This window comes from Amborella trichopoda, chromosome 13, assembly GCF_054954075.1.
Source record: "Amborella trichopoda isolate Santa Cruz 75 chromosome 13, AtrichopodaSantaCruz75HAP2 v2.0, whole genome shotgun sequence".
NCBI classification, from domain to species: Eukaryota; Viridiplantae; Streptophyta; class Magnoliopsida; order Amborellales; family Amborellaceae; genus Amborella; species Amborella trichopoda.
In genome coordinates this window covers 44,353,767-44,361,127 of record NC_142348.1, presented here as the reverse complement: position 1 = coordinate 44,361,127, position 7,361 = coordinate 44,353,767, and the positions used below count along the sequence as shown (strand labels likewise).

General features: G+C 32.2%; 1 long non-coding RNA gene across 1 annotated transcript; it reads left to right on the top strand.

Annotated features, from left to right (window-relative positions):
* The first annotated feature begins 4,649 nt into the window (after positions 1 to 4,649).
* LOC148779253 (uncharacterized) lies at positions 4,650 to 6,726 on the top strand. The gene is made up of 2 exons (XR_016047541.1): positions 4,650 to 4,720; positions 6,211 to 6,726. It is a non-coding gene; the product is annotated as an uncharacterized LOC148779253 (long non-coding RNA).
* The last annotated feature ends 635 nt before the right edge of the window (positions 6,727 to 7,361 follow it).

The window sequence follows — 7,361 nt, the reverse complement described above, 5'->3', positions numbered from 1 at the left end:
TATTGATTTATCCACCGTAGACGTACTGTAGACATAGGCACTATTGCCGAACCACGTATATGTCTTGTTCGTTCTTCTTCTCTCTTATTCGTCTCTATTTTTCTATTGCAATTTTTACTTAGTATCAAAGCAGGTCGATCTATCCGTAGCGATCCTTGCTTCGACTCTCTTAATCGAATGTCTTGTGGGTTTGTCCATAGTCGTGGAATGAGTTGAGCCGAGGTTTAAGTGGCCATCAAACATTAAGGTCACAGTGAAGGTTCCGTGAATTTTTTTTTGGGCTTGTGCCGTTAAGTTTTTGCTTTGAGAATTCCAGTCACAGTGAAGGTTCCGTGAATTTTTTTTTCCACTTTTGTGGTACGATTTGTCTTGTAATTGTCTTGCAAAATATTTGGGAAGGAAACCATCGTTACAAGTTATACAATGAACCTCATGTGACATGGGGTGTGAACCTACCAACACTGATTCCTAAACCACGGAGTATCAGCCTCAACCATTTGACGAATCCTTTGCGAACCCGAAGCATTTAATTTAAAAGCAATTTTATGCACATCAGCAGGTTCTAGAGAGAGAATTGGGATCTTTGATCAAATCTGATTGGCGTATCTTCTATTCTTTTAATCGCCTCTGCTATTGATCAGGTCCTTTTTTATATATATATAATGACAGATTTAGAAAATAACTCCAGCATGAAACTTTCCATTGTTCTTTTAAATGGACTTACTTATCGAGCTTAGTCGAAAGATTTTTCTCATTTTCTCTTTGAAAATTTAAACTTTGATACATAACTAGGATGAAATTCATGAATCTTGATTTCATAATCTCAAAAGCAAGTGTTGAGAAATCTTTTTTGATTGCTAATAATAATAAATGTGAAACAAAAAGGCCTCAAAATAATGGTGAGTAGAGACTCCAACAGATCTACTGCTCAAACCGTAACCATTTAAATCCATCATTACAACTGTGGTCATTATCAGCAACCAAGTAACAACAATAACTCTTCTTTCACACAAGATCCTTCTTCTCCATTCCCAGACACAAGTAACCTTCTGCTTCTATGTCTTCTTGTGATATTTTTTTTGGATAATAGACTCAGGGGACACATATCATATGACTGGTAATTTACAGTGTCTATCCAACCTTAAAAATAATGAAAACCTTAAAAATAATGAAAATATGAACCATATGTCTGTTGCCAATGGTTTCTTGATTCCTATTAGTAGTGTTGGTATGACTAACTTCTTCTCCAAATCCCAAAACTTTGAAGTTCTTTTTATGTTATCATTTTCCTTGAACTTGATGTATGTTAGTAAAATCACTTATAGCATGAATTGCAATGTTATTTTTTCTCCTAATTCTGTGACTTTCCAAGACCTAGCCATGGGGAAGAAGATTAGTGAAGAAAGACTGTCTCATGGGCTATATTTATTCAATAAGGAAAATAGGGCTTTGGTTGCTAATAAAGATAATTGCGATATTAACAAATTGTGGCATTGGAGATTTAGACACCTTTCAGATAAAGTTTTGAAAATCTTAATGCCCTATCTATATTTAAAATCTCATTATTGTGAAGTCTGTAAATTCTCAAAACAAACAAGTCTTTCTTTTCAGTATTCTATGCATGTTTCAAATGGGCCCTTTTATTTGATACATTTTGATATGTGGGGACCAGCCCCAGTTGATTATTATGCCGGTTTTAAATATTTTGTTACTTTTATTAATGATTGGTCACGTGCTACTTGGGTATATTTATTGAAATAAAAAACAAAAGTCTTTCATGTGTTCAAAGAATTTTTCAAATTGATTTTGCTCAATATAATGGGAAGATTAGAATTCTATGAACTGATAAAGGCACAGAGTATGTGAACAAAGCTTTTTTTGAGCATTTATTGAATTTTGGTATTATACACCAAACATCGTGTGTTGGAATACCTCAGCAGAATGAAGTTGTTGAAGGAAAAATAGACACATTTTGAAAGCTACAAGATCTTTGATGTTTCATATGCATGTTCCAAAAATTTATTGGTCTGAAACTGTTTTAACTGCTTGTTATCTGATTAACAGACTTCCAAGTAAAATTTTTAAGGATAAATCCCCCTTTGAAAATTTAAAAAATAGAAAAAATAGTTTGTCTTATTTGCGAGTATTTGGATGTGTCTTATCTTTATGTGGCTTGGCACAACCGGGATAAACTTGATAAATGTTCGAGTAGATGCATTTTTCTTGGATACTCCTCTAGTCAAAAGGGATACAAATGTTACGATCCCAGAACTAGAAAAATGCATATTTGTAGAGAAGTTTAATTTGTTGAAACAAAATCCTATTTCCATGACACATTGGAAATTGGTTTGAAAAATAGGACTCAGGGGATTCAAGATGTCATTTGTTCTTGCCTAATATTAACAGCAGTGACGTGTTCAACATACCTAGAATAAGTCATGATGATCAAGGCGAAGTTGAAGAAAGTAATGATGATCAAGTTGAAGAAAGTAATGATGATCAAGTTGAAGATGAAGATACATCGGAAACTCACTAAGCTAGTTTAGAAGAAGACGCCTCCGCCGTGGCCTCACCTGATCTTCCCTTGCGTAGGTCTTCTCGTATCTCTCGACCTTCCTCTAGACTTCAAGCGTTTTATACTTACCATGTAATTTCTTATCATGTTCAAAATCATATTTCCTATAAAAATATCTCTTCTAACCGTTTTGTTTTTTTTAAGTTCTATATCTAATAATTTTGAGCCAACTAATTTTCAAGATGTCTTTTATCAAACTATATAGAGGAAGGCTATGAAAGAGGAACTTTAACCATTTGACAAGAATTATACTTGGGACATTGTCAAGTTACCTAGACGGAAAAAAACAGCAGGATGTAGATAGGTTATAAAATCAAATATAACAGTGATGGGCCTGTTGAAAGATATAAGACCAGGTTGGTAGCAAAAGGATTTATCCAAGCTTTGGAATCGACTATAAAGAGACTTTTACACAAGTTGCCAAGATGAATATTGTTTGTGTTCGTTTGTCTATCGCAATTAATTGTTTGTGTTCAAGAACAAGTGAATTGATATAGCTAAAATACGTAATTCGAGATATAGGATTCCCAACGGTCAATCCAATGGAGATGTTATGTGATAATCAAACAACTATGCATATAACATCAAATTCAGCTTTTCATGAAAGAACCATGCACATATAAGTTGATTGTCACTTTGTGAGAGAAAAGGTTCAGTAAAAAATTATTAGTACTCCTTATATTCGAAGTGAAGACCAACTTGCAGATATATTTACCAAAGCTATTGCAAAGACAAAGTTCCATCAGATATTGTCCAAGTTGGGTTCCATTAATATCTACGCACTAACTTGAGGGGGAGTATTGATAATTATAGAAACCAGATATTGAGTTTCTTATCTTGTATATTACAAGATATTAATTTTTCTATATTGAGCTTCTTATTTTGTGGGATTACTATTGTAACGAGATTTGTTTCCTAAAAGATAATAATTGTAACTCTATAAATCTCTGGTAAAAGTAATCCCTATGAGTGAGATACTGGTTTACCCTCTGTAGACATAGGCACCATTGCCGAACCACGTATATGTCTTGTTGATTCTTCTTCTATCTCTCCTTCATCTCTATTTCTTCTATTGCGAATTTTACATTAACATTGTTGGTTAGCAAGAGTATTTTGAAACCTAGATCGACTGGTTGTATCGTCAACCCTATAGATCTGTATCAGATGCCTGGATTGCCAATCCGGATCGGTGTGAATCAACAATCCAGAAAATATTAAAAATTTAAAATAAAATAAAAATTAAAATAGGTGCTTATAGGATGGGGATTTAGGAGGGAACTAAAAAAACATCATGTAAGCTTCAAAACGAAAAAAAAATGTGATGGGGATTTTTAAGGGGGGGGGGGAGAACTTGGTCAGGACCTATACCATCCCAAAACTAGTTTAGACCCTCCCGTTTTTTGGTTCATATTATCAATTTTCGATCCGGATTGTCTGGTTTTGAAACACTGGTGAGCACTCACCTTTAAAGTTTCATCATGATGTGGTTTCAAACAAAAATAAATAAAATTCAAAGAACCCTTTGATCTAGAGAGTGACAACTTTTTAATTATATTTACAAATTGCCTAGTCAATGACACCCCAACAACTTGATTTTATATCTATGGGTCGATATTATTGCGAGTCCCTTATAGAAAAATTAAATAGGCATTTTAAATATTTCTTATATATGAATAGAGATATCAAAAGATTCAAAAGTTCTAACCATAAAAAATCTCACAACTTGGTATTTGGTTGCGTGAAACAAAATGTAATGTGGTCCTCAAGATCATGACGCACCCACCAACTACCACATTTTTTTGCATGGCAATTGACTCTCCAAATGGCGTCACATGCCTTTAACAAGTTAAAACTTTGGAATATCATGCTTCTATTGTGGCCTTCAGATTTATTTATTTTTATTTTCTGTTTTGTGTTATAAAAGCCTTTTAAGAGTCCCCCTAAATGACTTCCTACTAATTTGTAACACATAATTCAAAAATATCCCGTTAAAGAAATAAAATTAAAAAAAAAAAAATTTGAAAAAAGCTTGGGGTATGGGAGGAGATTGAAGAAGTATATTAATTTAAATTATTTTTTAAATATACTCTCTCAATCAATCGGGTTTTTAAGACTTTCTACTCAAAAATATCACTCAGCTTCACAGTTAGTCTCGTTATAACTTTACTCCACCGCACCAAAGTTCTTATTATGCTTGTGCTTGTTCAACCTCGAACTTTATAACTTAGCTCGAACTTTAGATTTTGGTTGTTAAACCTAATAATATTATTTTGCTTAATAATATTATTCTATTGTGATCCTTTGATACTTTCCAAACTTGTGGCAAGAAAATACTTGATAAAGAATTAAAAAGATAAAAAAAATTAGAAGACATTTGGAGCATTAGAAGAGATTGAATATGTATATTAATTTACATTTTTTTTTTAATTTGTGATTGTGTGGTTTTATTGGTAGTTATGTTGTCTAACATGCCTATGAAATATGAATAGATATTTAAAAATTTATTATTCCTATTCTCTAAATTTAATTTTGTTAACCGGCATCTCTATCAAAGTAAAAATTATTTCTTTCATAAATTTTGGATTCCAATTAAGTATGTATGGACTTCCATCTATAACCGAAAAATGTGTTTCCAAACTCTATTGTGTCCTTCATACATCAATGATATTTGTTTTGGTAAAGAGGGAGAAGAAATGTGTATACTCCAAAATTATAGGGAAAGAAAAAGTTTATATAAGGTTGACACCTTAAAATGTAGAATTGAGGTGTAGCTTTAATAACCTTCGAAAAAGCTTATTTTCATGTTACGAAAACATCTAATTGATCATCTTGATATCGAGATATATAGATATGGAGAAAAAAAAGAGATTTTAACCTCTAAAAACAGTATATCTTGCAACACATAATCTAGATCGTCCATTTTCAAGATTTTCATGTGTTATAGATCTCCTTGATTTGAACTATTTTTGAAGTTTAAAATTTATAATTAGAGATAAAAATAGGTTCTCATACCATCATAAGAATTTTCGACACTAAAATTGCATCTCCTGACAAAGTTTAGAGGTGCACCCTAATTTGATTGTTTAAAGTTGCAACCTTATGCAAACCACACCTTTTAGGGAATCTTTTAAAATTGCTCCAAAATTTTAGGGAGTCTTTTAAATTGGTCAGCACATATTCGAATAGCGCGTGCCGCTGTACTACGTGCAATCTTTATACAAGAAAGAGCCACTTGCCAAGATCTTGGGTACCACCCTCTGTTTTTTTTTTAACTTTTTGTTTGTTCTTCTTCATGTCTCCTTTGTTTCTGTTTTTCCCTTTTGGATTGGTTCTTTCACCTCCCCAGCTTGTTAGATGTGTAGATGCATTAATTATTTGGTGTTTAACTTGCAATGAGTGTGCCTATATTCAAAGTTCATTGAGGTTTTCTTGTTATTCATTGTAATTTAAATGTTGGCTTTTGATTTGTATTCGAGGAGTCACTGGTTCTACTTTTGTAGATGTATTCATTATGTGGTTTTTAATATGTAATGAGTGTGCCTCTATTCAAAGTTCAATGAGGTCTTGTTGTAATTCATTGTAATTTTAATTTTCACTTTTTATTTGTATTTGAGGGATGTGTTCTACTTTTGTAGGTAGGTCTACCTTGGAATTGAATATACTCTACAACTTTGCAATACTGGAATGGAGCTTTTTACGAGTCGCTCCAGAAATTTGACTTCACCCACTCTACACTTTGTAGACCTTGAATAATACCTATGGGAATTGTGGCTGGGATTAGATTAAAATCAGCTTTTAGTATTTTATATTTTTTTATGTGAAGAGGGGTCAAACTCTATACTTCAAATTTAGATCAGTTCATTGTCTTAAAGAGAAATCTTTTTTAAAATCAAAAGGGAACAACTAGTTTGAGCCCCTAAATTTAGGAGAAATCTTTCCTAAAATTAAAAGAGAAGCCCCTCAATTTAGGAGAAATATTTTCTAAAATCAAAGGGAACAAGTAGTTTGAGCCCCTAAATTTAAGAGAAATATTAGTGATTATGAGATTAGAAGATTAAGAGAAATTTTGTAGCGTATTCTCTCTCTACTTCTTTGAATTGATGGTTATCTAATAAAATCAAGCTCTTTGAATTGATGGTTATCTAATAAAATCAAGTGGAAACAGATAGTTTGATACCCTAAATTTAGAAAAAATCTCAAAGATCAAGAGAAATCTCAAGGATTATGATCTTATGGTTGAACTAACTCGTCTCAGCCAATGGCAAGTACGTTGAACTAACTTACAAAAAAGTAAGGTGAATCAACTCGCCTCAACCAATGCCAAGTACGTAGATTTTCTAAACACTACTATTGATGAGATTATCTACGAAGAAACCATCATTATCATTTATCTTTTGTACAAGGAGATCACAATCACTATTCTCCCTTAAATTTCAAAATGGGTATGTAAGAATGTCATTGAATAAATACAAAGTTCTAAAACAAAATTCTCAAACTTCATGACTCACTATAAAACCATCAAATTTGATATCTAATGACTGGGAATAATTGTGACTTTATAAACAATCCCATAACTGATATAATAACTTTAACCAAAGTCAAATTTTTTTAATCTCTCATGTTCACACTATTAACATGCTATTTCATTGTGTTCACACTATTAACATGGTATTTCATTTTTTATATCCTATTGAGATTACCTACAGGTAGTAATAAAATAAGCGATCAGGTAAATATGCACGGGAAAGCATGTAGATATGCAATAAACAATTATGTAAATAATTTC